This window comes from Chiloscyllium plagiosum, chromosome 5 (assembly GCF_004010195.1).
Source record: "Chiloscyllium plagiosum isolate BGI_BamShark_2017 chromosome 5, ASM401019v2, whole genome shotgun sequence".
Classification (NCBI taxonomy): Eukaryota; Metazoa; Chordata; class Chondrichthyes; order Orectolobiformes; family Hemiscylliidae; genus Chiloscyllium; species Chiloscyllium plagiosum.
The window spans coordinates 547,577-561,858 of record NC_057714.1 but is presented as its reverse complement, the minus strand read 5'-3'; the positions used below and the strand labels follow the sequence as shown (position 1 = coordinate 561,858).

At 41.3% G+C, this 14,282-nt stretch overlaps 1 long non-coding RNA gene across 3 annotated transcripts in view; it reads left to right on the top strand.

The window, feature by feature from the left end:
* The window catches only part of LOC122549652, a 9,116-nt gene extending 3,381 nt beyond the window's left edge, over nt 1-5,735 (top strand). For all 3 annotated transcript variants that reach the window (XR_006311628.1, XR_006311627.1, XR_006311626.1), the window contains exon 2: nt 5,204-5,735. This is a non-coding gene — a long non-coding RNA (uncharacterized LOC122549652). The remainder of the gene's footprint in view (nt 1-5,203) is intronic.
* Nucleotides 5,736-14,282: the final 8,547 nt, after the last annotated feature.

Below are 14,282 nucleotides of genomic sequence, written 5' to 3'. Positions count from 1 at the left end.
CACTGGTCACAGGCCTCCAGTCTGAAAAACAACCCTCCCCCACCACTCTATATCTTCTGCCTTTAAGTCAGTTCTGTATCCAAATGGCTAGTTCTCCCTGTATTCCATGAGATCATATCTTGCTAATTAGTCTGATATAGTCTTAACAAATACGATATTGCTTTTTGAATCAGTGAAGGAGAGAGCTTGAGATTGAATGGCACCTAGAGTCTTTTGGCTTAAGAAAATCCTGCCTGACAAGTCCTCTGTTTGTGGATTAGTGGTGCTGGAAGAGCACAGCAGTTCAGGCAGCATCAACAGCATGTTAAAATCTCAAAATGCCAGGGTAGCAGAGAGAGAATCATTCAGAGTCCATAAATTGGAATGCATCCAATTCTCTCTCTCTCAGTGTCTCTCCATGTGGGAAAAAGACAGAAATCCAAAAAAAGAAATAATTCTAAATAGATCCAAGTCCACCTGATTAGCTATCAAATTGAAGATGACCATCACCATACCAACATAAAAAACAAGAGTGTGTGGGACAATTTTAAAAAAAACTGTTGAAACCTGAGCTTGTGATTTTGGCATTATGTTTGCACTGTCCACATGCCTGTTCTATGATAATATTTGTGTCTATCCTTTTACCTTTTAATCTGACTTAACCTCATGTGTGCACACATTTGTGTTTGGGGTTTTTGAAAGGGTTTACTTTAAGTCAAATAGAGGCAGATTTGAAATCTTTTTTTCTCTGTCTTTTGTTAAAGTTAAATATGTTCCAATAAATAAAGTTATTCTCTGTTATTGATGAAAACTGATGCAAGTTTTCTTTCTCTTGAATAACAGTAAATCAGATAAATTGGTCCTTTTGGTGATCTAATTAGAATTTTGCACACATTCAGGCAGCTTGTAGAAATGTGGGGCATGATTAGCAGTGCAACCTTTCCAGTTAAATTGTACCAAATGCAATATTGGTTTAAAAATGGAGAGAGATGTTATTGCAGTAACTAATATCAGGAGTGAATAAACTTAAAGGAGTCATATTACAGGAAAGATTTTGTATTCACCTGGAAATACATAGATTAACAAAAGACTCACATATCTGCAAATTTTTGTCATACACATCTGCATCAACCTCACATATCTGCACTTTCTAACCACATCCATGCTCCATCTAGCCTCACACATTGATCACACAGATTTGCGCTGTTTCACCTCATGCACTTACATTTTCTACTCACATAAATTTGCACTATTTGGCTTCATCCATGGTTATTCTCTAGTGTAACATAATCTGTCATTGTCCTATCTCATACATTTGTACTGTGGCGATTTGCTAAGATTGCTTTTTTTACATTTGCAATTGAGGGAAACTTTTGAATGGCACTAAAGTTTAATGGTGGAACAATATATGCGAAGCAATGCAGAAAGTCTAAATACCAATCAGTTTTTGTAAATAAGTACTGAGCACCTTATTTTGAGAAGAAAATGGATTGTTGCTAGTCAAAAGAGAAATATTTAAGCAGTATGTGAAACACATTTCACGCTTCAACCAATTTGCAAAGTGACACATTCAAATTGCATGCTCATTTGCTTAAGTTCTCTCAAGATTAACTTGCATTTAAACAGTAACCTTGGCAGAGATGCTATTACTGCACCACAAGACCACTCCATTTCCGTACTACTAACAAGGCGTCTATAGCAATCACCTGCAGTATCAAATTGTTGGAAATGAACCATTAAAGACTAATTTCTGCAACAGTGGGACCCTGTTTTAAAGGTAGTTTTTCAGACATGAGCTAAGCAATAAACTTATCAAGTTACAATTGGAATATATGATCATGTTTGAATTACTGACAATTTGAGAAAATGATCACATGACAAACCAACACTTTTGTGTCTTTTGAGCATATGCATTGACTGTGGACTTTAATTTGTCCAATTGATTATCCACCACACTGTAATCTCTATTTGTGTAAATGCGTACTTCAAGTGCTAACCTCTTTATTTGTTAAACTCAAGAAAATTTGACTTTAAAAAAAAAAATGATTGCAGCTTGTAAACTGTTAAGTACTCACAATTGGCAAATTTCCTTCCAAACAAAAAGTCTGTTATGGTCAAATGAGGAGAGTGTGAAAAGGGGAGCCATTTGACCCCTCCTCAGTTGGTTGTAAGATAGTATGGATGTCAGGAAATGAAGTCAGTTAGCCAACTGTTCAATAGGAATGGTATCGAGAGAACAGAAGTCCAGTCTGAAACTGAGCTGGATAATGGCATGTGGGGAAAGACACAGATTTTGAGTTAAGACAATGGAATGCTGGGAAAGGTGATGGAACAGCAGATGGAGGGTTGAGGTGGATTGTTTTAAAACTTGAAATGAAGGATTTCCATGAATTTTTCACAATTGTTGTTTCAGGCAATAGTGGAGGGGGAAGATAATAAAGGATTAAGGAGACTTTTGGTAATGGAAAAATGAAAGCTGGTGTTATAGAGTCATAGAATCATAGAGATGTACAGCATGGAAACAGACCCTTCGGTCCAACCCATCCATGCCGACCAGATATCCCAACCCAATCTAGTCCCACCTGCCAGCACCCGGCCCATATCCCTTCAAACCTTTCCTATTCATGTACCCATCCAAATGCCTCTTAAATGTTGCAATTGTACCAGCCTCCACCACTTCCTCTGGCAGCTCATTCCATACCTTTACCACCCTCTGTGTGAAAAAGTAGGTCTCTTTCATATCTTTCCCCTCTCATCCTAAACCTATGCCCTCTAGTTCTGGACTCTCCGACCCCAGAGAAAAGATTTTGCCTATTTACCCTATCAATGCCTTTCATAATTTTGTAAACCTCTATAAGGTCACCTCTCAGCCTCTGATGCTCCAGGGAAAACAGCCCCAGCCTGTTCAGCCTCTCCCTGTAGCTCAAATCCTCCAACCCTGCCAACATCCTTGTAAATCTTTTCTGAACCCTTTCAAGTTTCACAACATCTTTCCGATAGGAAGGAGACCAATATTGCATGCAATATTCCAACAGTGGCCTAACCAATGTCCTGTACAGCCACAACATGACTCCCAACTCCTGTACTCAATGTTCTGACCAATAAAAGAAAGCATACCAAACGCCTTCTTCACTATCCTATCCACCTGCAACTCCACTTTCAAGGAGCTATGAACCTGCACTCCAAGGTGTCTTTGTTCAGCAATACTCCCTAGGACCTTATCATTAAATGTATAAGTCCTGCTAGGGTTTGCTTTCCCAAAATGCAGCACCTCGCACATATCTGAATGAAACTCCATCTGCCACTTCTCAGCCCATTGGCCCATCTGGTCAAGATCCTGTTGTAATCGGAGGTAACCCTCTTCACTGTCCACTACACCTCCAATTTTGGTGTAATCGGCAAACTTACTAACTGTACCTCTTATGCTCGCATCCAAATCATTTATGTAAATGACAAAAAGTAGAGGACCCAGCACCAATCCTTGTGGCACTCCACTGGTCACAGACCTCCAGTCTGAAAAACAACCCTTCACCACCACCCTCTGTCTTCTACCTTTGAGCCAGTTTTGTATCCAAATGGCTAGTTCTCCATGTATTCCATTAGATGTGACCTTGCTAATCAGTCTCCCATGGGAACGTTGTGGAACGTCTTACTGAAGTCTATATAGATCACATCTACCACTCTGCCCTCATCAATCCTCTTTGTTACTTCTTCAAAAAACTCTATCAAGTTTGTGAGACATGATTTCCCATGCACAAATGCTTGCTTTTCAGATTGCTCGTAGAGCAGTGGGTAGTTTTGGAAGAGGAAACTGAGACCCAATAACCCTTGCTTTTAGAAGTCACTGGGAGTGATTTTCTTTTCAGGGAAGGACAAGAAGAAAATAGGAAGGACGTGGAAAGGGGATGCAAGTTGATTGATGTAAGAAAATGGTTGGAGATGATCTTTGCTGTGCTTGAGAGCAAGTGAATTGAGAACATTGGACATGGCCAAGTTATTGGGCTGATTGAATATTAATAGAAGAGATGATAGGAGAAATGTAGGGAGGACCAGGATGGGTATAAATTTAGAAGAGAGAGGGTAAGAGTAATTCAGGTAAATATTGAGTTCACCAATAATGAGGAATTGGATAATGCAGACATTAACAGAGCACAAACAAATGGAAAAATAATGTTAAAGGAATGCTGAGTGGAGTGAAGCATGGTGAGGCCTGAGTCTTAGTTGGTGGCCCTTAAAAATGCCCTCTGAAAGATGTCTCTGATGTACTTTCCAAGAATCTTCCTGACCTTCTGCCTCACCTCTATGACCATTCCCATTTGTTCTCGCTTAGCTGGCTTCTGGTAGCTTTTGAAGCCTACCTGCTCCAATGATAATCTTACAAGACCTGACCTCCTTTTCACAAGTAAAAGAGGGATTCCTACGCTGCGCCCTTCACTATGCCTTGCAAATGGCCACTGGTGGAAACAAGGGGGTAATTCCAGCCAAACCATCTGTTAACAATAATTTTGGTCTTCCCACCCGCATTTTCTCCAATTTTGGGACTTCAAAATCAGGCCTGTGGTGTCTCAGGCCTTTACACTGACGTCTATGTCCAAGGGAAGGATATAGCCAGCTTTACGAACCATAAGTGACAGCAGACAAACCATGTGCTTACTGGCTGTCACCAATGACATGCGTACATAGTCTGATACTCCATTCAGGACAGAGGAAAGCCTCATGTCTATATCCAGACACTCATGGCAGGAAAGTGCTCCTCTGTTTTTGACTTGAAATGAAATATGGCTGCACTATGAAATGGACGATGAATAAAGAAGATATGGACTTTATTCAAAGTGCATCGATTTCTGGTCCCTTGCCCCCATCCCTTTACATTCTGAAATTTATCTATCCTTTCCAATGGTTGATTCTGCACTTGCCTAACTTGGGCATCAATCAAGGTCATGTGAAACTAGTAGATCTTCGGGCACATTGAGAATTTGCCTCATACTTATTTCAGGAATATCTGGAAATTCAGTTGACCTGAACAAAGCATGTGCTCGGCCAGATTTGCTCAGGCTTTTTATGTTCTCCCAGAGTTAGGCAAGTGCCCAATGTAGGCAAGTGCAGAATTTATCATTGGGAAAGATATATAAAATTGAGCCTAAAAAGCACTTTTGGAGACTGCCACGTGATAGGAAAATATTTCTTTGAAACTTCCTCTAATGAAGCCTATCTCTTCCTCCAGGCTGCAGATGTTGAACATGGACTGCTGCCAACCTGTACCATTATCACCATTACCTCGCCTCGATGACCTCTTACATTCTCCTAAGACTTGCCCGTGGACGGTTGGCAGTAATGAAGCCGAACTAAACTGATTCACTTCAAATTGAACAGTCACTTACGGACAATCAATTAGTGTCAGCAAACCTCTAAAAATATGTAGCTGTGTCCCAAGTTCCAAATTCAGTTAAGTCTTGAGCCCAGTGTCAGGATGTTGACCATTCTGCCCTCAAAAACAGGTCAAAAAGAAAGAAGAGAAAGGGGACAAGACAATCAAATTTTCCACTTTGTTGTTTTACTTCAAATAATGTATTACAGGGTTAATATTAGAACGATAAAGTCTTTAGGTAACCAAGTGATTTTATCTCTTAAGGTTTGCTTTCAAGAGACTTGAAAACCATTTTAAAAAAAAACTAGCTTAGAGAGCTTGGATTTGCCTACAGCTGGTGACCATACATTGTTTAAGAAAATGTAATAAAAGCTTTTGAAAACCACAAGCTATTAGAATCTGAATTATGTAACTACCGTTCTGAGCTTCATGGTTTAACAGAGGAAATACTGAATCTAGTTTCTGTATCCCAGAACACATTTATGATGTTCATCAAGCATTAACTCCTACTGTGCCACTGATGAGATCTTATCTTTAAACTAAATTAAACTGTGAAGGCACTGACAAGTTGATTGTTCTGAGGCAAGTTTCTCTTGAAGCGTAAAAATTCTTCAGTCTTCATTTTGCCACTTCATTTGTCTGATAGAATAGTCTTTCAGCAGGAAAGAAAAACCAGCAAATATTTTTAAAATCAATTTTTAAAGGAGAAGAGCCTATTACAGAGGATTAGGTTAACAAAATAGTTTAAAATCATGAAAATAAACGAGTATGAGAAGAAGTAAAAAAATAGCAAAAGGCAAGGTAGGACAAGCAAAACATATCTTTTCTAAAATTTGATATTATATTTTAAATGGTTATGTTTATAATGTTAGGCTAACAGTGAAGTGCCTTTAATGCGATAATATTTTGTTTGTTGATCATGGCTTGTGAACTGAATTCTTAAAGCAATAATCAACCGTGGTGACTGTTTCTCACAGAAGCTTCTGTTACACTAAACATTAGGCCAGTTTCTCAAGGGCAAAATACCAATGAAATCCAGCCAACGTAACATTTAACTGAAATAAACACCAGATGAGTTATTATGTTCTTCACCCCGCAAGAATTAACGTGGGAATAAATAGGATGTTCAGCTCCTCAAACCTTTTCTGTCCTTCAATGAGATTATAGTTTCCCTGTCATTCAGATCAATTTACTTCCCTTTTGACTTTATTTCTTAATATATTTATCTCAGGAAAATATTTTTTAAAATTCAACTTGTCTTCACATTTAAACTTTTAAGTTTTGGTATAATTCCAATGACTGAATCGCACAAGCCAGTTTATCCTTCTTGAGTTTTATTGCCCATATCAAAATGAACCTTAAACAGAAAGGGTTCAGAAATGATTTACAAGGATGTTGCTGGGGTTGGAGGTTTTGAGCGACAGGGAGAGGCTGAACAAGCTGGGGCTGTTCCCTCTAGAGCATCCGAGGCTGAGGTGTGAGCTTATAGAGGTTTATAAGATCATGAGGGGCATGGATAGGGTGAATAGTCTAGAAGGCACAGCTTTAAGGCGAGAGGGGAAAGATTTAAAAAGGACCTAAAGGGCAACTTTTTCACGCAGAGGGTGGTGCGTGTATGAAATGAGTTGCCAGAGGAAGTGGTGGGGGCTGATACAATAACCGAATTTTAAAGGCATCTCGATGGGTACATGAATAGGAAGAGTTGCGAGGGATATGGGCCAAATGCTGGCAAATGGGACTAGATTAATTTAGGATATCTGGTCAGCATGGACAAGTTGGACTGAAGGGTCTGTTTCCATGCTGTACATGACTCTGTGTCTGACAAAGAATCTGTCCAACTGAAACAGAATTTCTTCACTTTGAATTCCAGTCCACTTGTAATAAAGGCCAACACTTTCTCATCCTTTTAGGTTATTTTCTATTTATGACTATTAGCTGCTTTGTGATTTGAGCACACATGCATAGGTCACTTTTTCATCTCCATTATTCTTAATCTTTAAACATTAAAAAAATTCCAATATGTCTTCCTCAGATTTATGTGGATTCTACAAACTGAACTCCATTTGACATAGTGTTGTCCAGTCACTTAATTTATGTCCCTTGTGTCTCTTTCCCCTACCCACACAACCTGATTCAGTGTTATCTGTAAAGTTCACTATAGAATTCTGTGTTTTTCCATCTCTTATTAACACATACTGTGAGAATCTGAAGCCATTAGTTGTCACATTTCCCAAAAAAATTATGAGCCCTTTATCCTTGCTGTCTGTCTCCAAACTTTCAGTCATTTATCATGAAGTTACCTCCAAATCCATGTGCCCTCCCTTTTGCTAGCACCACTTTATAACAATGGGCTGAAGTTGAACCCCATTTGTCTGTTTTCTAGTTAAAAATATCTGGGGGCCTACCTTCCATGTCTAGACAATGTTAGAAACATTTTGGAGATTGAGATTGGTTGTGTGGCCAGTTAAAAACAGACGCTTGGCTCTTGAATATTCTATAGGGAGCTTAATGTCAATTTTAAAACTGATCCATAACATTTATTTGCCTTGAATGGGACTGTCAGGTTTGCTACACTTGGGATCTCCTGGTCTACATGTGCCCCAACCAGAGACCCAGAAAGGAACTGCCACCAAAATAGCTGTGGTGAAAAAGAGATCATTATGCATCTGCTGCTGGAGTGTGCATTAGCAAAGGAGACCTGGAGAAAGATGAAGTGGTTTTGTAAACATTCCTCCCCAGTAGCTCAGTGACATTTTACTCTGTGCTCTAAGGTCTGTTGCCAAGAATGAAAACCAAGATTGTGAAATCACTAGGCTGCTGGTGGGGGTTTGTAAAATCACTGGGCTGGTGGTGGAGGTAGTTTATATAAAAAAAATTAAATTAGGTTGTGGGTGTTTATAAATGAACTGGTGGGTGAGTAGTTTACAAAATTACTGGGCTACTAGGGTGGGAGGGTATTATAAGTTATAGGGCTGGGGCTGTTCATTAAAAAGCACTGAAACTGGGTGGAGCGTTTTATAAAACATTGGGCTCTCAGGTAGTGTTAATAAAGTAAATCGCTGGGTTGAGAGTGTGATATAAAATTACTGGGAAGGTTATAAAAACACTGGGCTGGGGGAGTTGCTATAGAATTATTGGGAGGGTTTTCTTAACATTACACTGTGGGCAAGTTATAAGAATTACTGGGCTGGGGGGGTGTTATAAAATTATTGGGGGTTGTAAAAACACTGGAATGGGGGGTTATATAAGCAGACTGAGAATGACCAGTACTCTGCCAGCAACCACGCTGTCCTTGTCCTCTCCCCTTCCTCCCACTCCCCTCACCTCAAACCTCGCACTAACCCTACCCAACGCTGAACTGTTTGTCCGCAGTCCACCTGCGGGAGGCGCTGCCCAGCACTGAACTGTTTATCTGCAGTCCACCTGTGGGAGGCGCTGCCCAGCAGTGAACTGTTTGTCTGCAAGGTAAAAACAATGACTGCAGATGCTGGAAACCAGATTCTGGATTAGTGGTGCTGGAAGAGCACAGCAGTTCAGGCAGCATCCGAGGACAGGCAAAATCCGAGGACAGGCAAAATCGACGTTTTGGGCAAAAGCCCTTCATCAGGAATGTCCACCTGCGGGAGGCGCTGCCCAGCACTGAACTGTTTGTCTACAGTCCACCTGCAGGAGGCGCTGCCCTGTCCTGAACTGTTTGTCTGCAGTCAGCTGCAGACATTCTAAGGCCAAGCAGCAGTCCCTCGATTCCAGTTGTCTTGGACACACTTCACCACTAGACCAAGACCTGGTGCTGCTAAGTCTGTCTGGTAACCGATGTGCAACAGTTTCCCCACGTTAAAAGAGCTGTCACACAAGCATCATACACATCCCCAGAATGAAGTATGGGACCTGGAACATCAGAACCCTTACAGACAGTCCTACCACTGCCGCTATTGCTCAGGAACTCAGGCACTAGGATAGTGACATTGCCGCCCTGAGTGAAACCCATTGGACAGGGGAAGGATGGCTCAGAGAGGTGGTGGCCACACTTTTCTGTGGAATGGCAAGGCCGAAAAAGAGTGCCGCATCCATGGAGTTAGCTTCACCGTCAAAACTGAACCGGTGGACCAACTCAAAGGCTCCCCCTGTGGAATAAGCAAACACCTCATGACACTCTGATCCATCCTTGTTCAGAACCGGTATGTCACAGTATTCAATAGTTATGCACCAACGCTCGATACATAGCTGAGGACAAGGAGGAATTCTACTCCAGCCTTGACCAATCTCTCTCATGGGTCCCTGCAGTGGACACAATAATTGACCTCGGCAACTCCAATGCCAGAGTCAGCAGAAGTGCAGACCTTTGGGGCGATATAATCAGGAAAGAGGGAGTCGGGAAGCAAAACTCCAATGGCACCCTTCTCCTGACCGAATGCGGCAAACACAATCTCCTCATCACCAACACACTGTTCCACCAAAGAGACAAATACAAGACAACATGGCAGCACCCAAACACTGACACCTCCTTCACTACGCCATCGTCAGAGTGAGGGATTGAAAAGACGTTAAAAATCACTTGCGCCAGGACTGGAACCAAAGGCTGCTGGACAGACCATTGCCTGATCTGAGCCAAGATCAACATAAATATAGCCATGCCACAGCTGAGACAAAGAAGCAGAGCCAGATAAAATTTAACATTAAGGCACTCAAAGGCCCAGAAAAAAATAGCCTCATAAAACCAGCCTGTCTCCACAAACCTAGTGACCTGAGGCAGCCCTGAGTCACGGGATCCCAACAGCCTCTGGTCCACCCTTAAGACTGCCATCATCCATCACACCCACGACATGAACAGGTGGTGGGTGGAGGAAGCACTGGAGGCCCAACGAATAGCCAACAACCATGATATGTAGAATTTCTTCTGTACTGTCAAGACTACATATTGACCAAACACCCAATTCCCCACCCCACTGCTGGCCAGAAATAAAGATGCCATCAATCAATGCAGGGGGGGCAACTTCAGAGAATGCATCCCACAGCATGCTACATGCCATGAGCTCAGCAACACCCTAGCCTTGCACGAAGTAGAGAAGGCCATCCACCAGATTAAAAACATCAAGGCTGCCGGAGCAGTCCCCACTGAAGCATTGAAGTGCAGTGGTAAAGAGCTCCTGCTGCAGTTACACACCTTTGTCTGCCTTGTCTGGAAGGAGGCGAGCATTCCAGGAGGCCTGAGATGCCACAGTCATGAGCATTTTCAAAAAGGCAAACTGATCCGACCATGGTAACTACAAGGGAATCTCCCTGCTGTCGACTGTTAGAAAAGCCTTCGTCAAGGTCCTCCTCAACCATTTCCTTCCTGGGGCTGTGGACCCCTCCCGGAATTGCAGTCTGTCTTTCGGCCATGGAAGGGCACAATGGATTTTATTCAAACTGGTGAATGGTTGCCAATTTTAGAGCTCTCCAGCATGCTGGAGAGGCTGGGTTAGGGTGGGCAGGAGGGTGGTGAGTGAGCCACCCATCATAATTATGCACCCCTACCAAAAACATGCTCAGCAGAGAGGCCATAAATTGCATTCCCATTTTCCTGCTTAAATACCCTATAGCCCCAAAACTCTCTCCATCTCAGACTTGCACATAGTCAATGATACACACTCTTTAGGATAGAAATTTGCAAAGATTTATAAGCATCTGACAGAAGACTTTATTCCATCTTGAATAGATAAATCTTATTCTGAAGTTTACACCAAGGTGTAAATTCCTTTTTCAGCTCCGATGCTACAAAGCTTTCTCTGCTCTGTTCCATGTCAATTCCTCTACATTCCAATCCATCCAACTATTTAACCTTTCATTAATTCAAAAATCAACCTAAGAACCTTCTCTTAACTGCTTCCAATGCAAGTGAATCCCTCCTTAAACAAAACCACCAAAGTTGTGAACAGTACTCTAGCTGTGGTCTCACTAACATCCTGTACAGTTGTAGCAAGACTTTTAATTTTACACTGTCCCTTTTTGCAATAATGACCATGATTCCACTTGCCTTTCAGATTATTTATTCCTAAAGTATGCTAACTTGTGTTTCATGTACAAAAACACCCAAATTCCTTTGTCCTGCAGCTAGCTATAGTATCTCCCGACTTAAATAACATATCATTTTGCTATTCTTACATTTTTGTCACAAAATATATATCCTCACGTTACTCTCCATCTGCCAATTTATTCCCCATTTATAATGAATTTTTGGCAGGGATCCAAGATACTCTAATAGATTGATTCAACAGGAGTCTGTTTTCATAACTGGAAATGGAGTGTTTGGCATTAACTGACTGAAATTTTTTGCGGTCCTTCTAAACTATTCTTTCTTTGAACATTTCTCAATCCCTGTATGCTGTTTTTAGACAACATTAAGTAGTATGAAATGAAGACAATTTCCATTAATGATATTACAATAGCTTTGTCTGATTGACATTTCTACAGGGCTGTAAGAGCAACAGATTTTTTTCAAAGCAGGATATGAGTGTGTGTATTTCTGAGTACATTTCAAGACATATCATTGTCACCAAATGGTATTTTTGTTATAAAGGACATATTGATTCGATATATATAGGAGCTGTGGCAGTTCCAGGCATATCCAGTGCTGACCTCCGGAATTTGGCATCAATGTTCAAATATAATTTAAGCTTTAATGGAGTGGAAGCCTTTTCTGTTGACAAACTCAGCAATTTGGTGATAAGGCACTCTCAAAGAAAACATAGGGTGCGTCCTGCAACTGGGGAAAGTCAACAAAGGTGGAGAAGCCCACTGCATAAACTGCTTTACTCATCTCATCAGGTGGGAAGGATATGAAGATCTGTGCTGTGGGGAAAATGGCATCGGTTACATTCCAGATCTATTTATTGATCAAGAATTGGACAATGTCACACAGGTCCATTGCTGATCCTTGAAACAAGGTGGTGGGAATATGAGTGAGGAATTGATGAACAAATTGTCAGCAACATAAATGCAACATTATGAAGTGCAGTGTAAGTAAATTTCAAAATATGAGAAATTCAGAGCAGTGATGACCTTAATAGACACCAGGAGGGGAATGGCACCTTGTCCTTTCGTGAGCAAGTCCTGCTCCAGCACATGACGTTCAGACAGTTAAACAAATTTACAGTGAGACCTGTAAGTACAGGGTCTGATCTTTCTCCTCTGCCTATGGTCTGGCAGGGAGAAGGGGTGTCATGTTGGTCAAAGTGGTGGGAGGGGTTAAGTCCTAAGGGGACTGGGAATGTCAGGTCCAGCAGTGGTCTCCAGTCCTGGAGGTGGAGGGAATAGTCAGGTCTGGCAGTGGAGGGGTGGCAGGCTATCAGGTTTGCAAGGGGTGAGGCGGATGTTGGGCCCTGAGGGGAGGAGATCACATGAAATCAGCATCCCCCGTGTATAATGGGACTAGGGGAGGTGTGAATAGGGGTGTGCATGGTAAGTTGAGGGCTCATTCAGGTACTAGGCTCGGCATTTAATTGTCTAACTTCTCCTGAGTGTTATTAACTTAGCTCCAGCAGAACATTCCTTATTTTTCAAATTAAATGGATACTTTTGCAGGGTTCCAACTGGAAGAAAAATAGCCCATCAGAATCTTCAATTTCCAAAGCAATTCCACCAGAGCCTTAAATGCTGGAAATTCTGCAGGTTCTCAATGCAGTCGAAACAACCACTTACTCATTGGAAAATCGGGGTCTTGTATCTAACTTCAAATAATGACAAATGTGAAAAAACACTGATTTGCAAAAAAACCAACAGTATGTGCTTTTGAATGACTGCAAGTGTTGCATCTATATGTCATTTAGCTTTAATGGTTGAAGATTAGATCATCTAGTCTGAAACATTGAAACAGGCATCTGCTGTGGTTGGATGCCTTAGCATTCTCTTGAAAACAGAATACTCCCCATTATAATTTATTGTTATAAATTGAAGCTTGCCAGCAGTCACAGGTTAGGAAGTAAGATAACTTAAGGTCATGATCTGAAAATAAAATATGAAACCTGCTCGCAGTGGTACTTTTTGGAATAACATTATGTCAGATTTTCCCAACACTTGACTGCATCTCATACAATTTAAAATCATTCAGAAAATGTAATACATCAAATTGTCTTTCCTCTTTGCAAGCTACCTCTTTGGTTCACTGTACCATACTCAAGCTGAACTTAATCCTGTTACAGAGTGAGGCAAGAGTTTGGGCTGCTGTAATTCACTTCAGTGCTAGGGGAAGAAAAGTGAATATCAAACTAAATATCTTGTAATTGCTTTTATAAAGACCAGAAAAAAGCCTTTTGAGTTTATATACGCTCATATAATGTTACGGTGTTTGTCTAAAGAGATAATTCAGCCATACTCCACCCACGATGGATTCCTGTGAATTTAATACAATTATTCAGTGGTCTATGTTGATTAAAACAATAAAGGTGAAATTTAATAGAAGGCAATAGTAACAGAGCTTTAAGGCAGGATTTTCCCACTAAGCCAGGAGTGGTGGCAGTCACAGCCTGAAAATACTGGCACTTACCAGCTCCCTGCTTACAATTTTAACTGTGAGAGTGGGTTAGGTCTCTGGCAAGGCCACATATCTCCATGAGACAGGCACCACAAATACAAGGCAGACTGACAGTATGGCTTGGAGAAAGTGAGGACTGCGGATGCTGGAGAGCAGAATCAAAAAGTGCAGTTTTGGAAAAACACAGCCAGTCAGGCAGCATCTGAACAGCAGGTGAGTCGACATTTTGAGCATAAGCTCTTCATCAGGAAGACCTCTTCATTAGGCCGCTCTTTTTGACTCTGACAGTAAGACTTGCCAAGAATCTGGTAGTAATAAGGATATAACTGGAATTTGCAGTCAGTCCCCAGTTTCCCAACACAACAGAGGCCACCTCAACTGTTTGGAAATGGACACATAGTGCCAAGCCAGAGATCCAGCTTT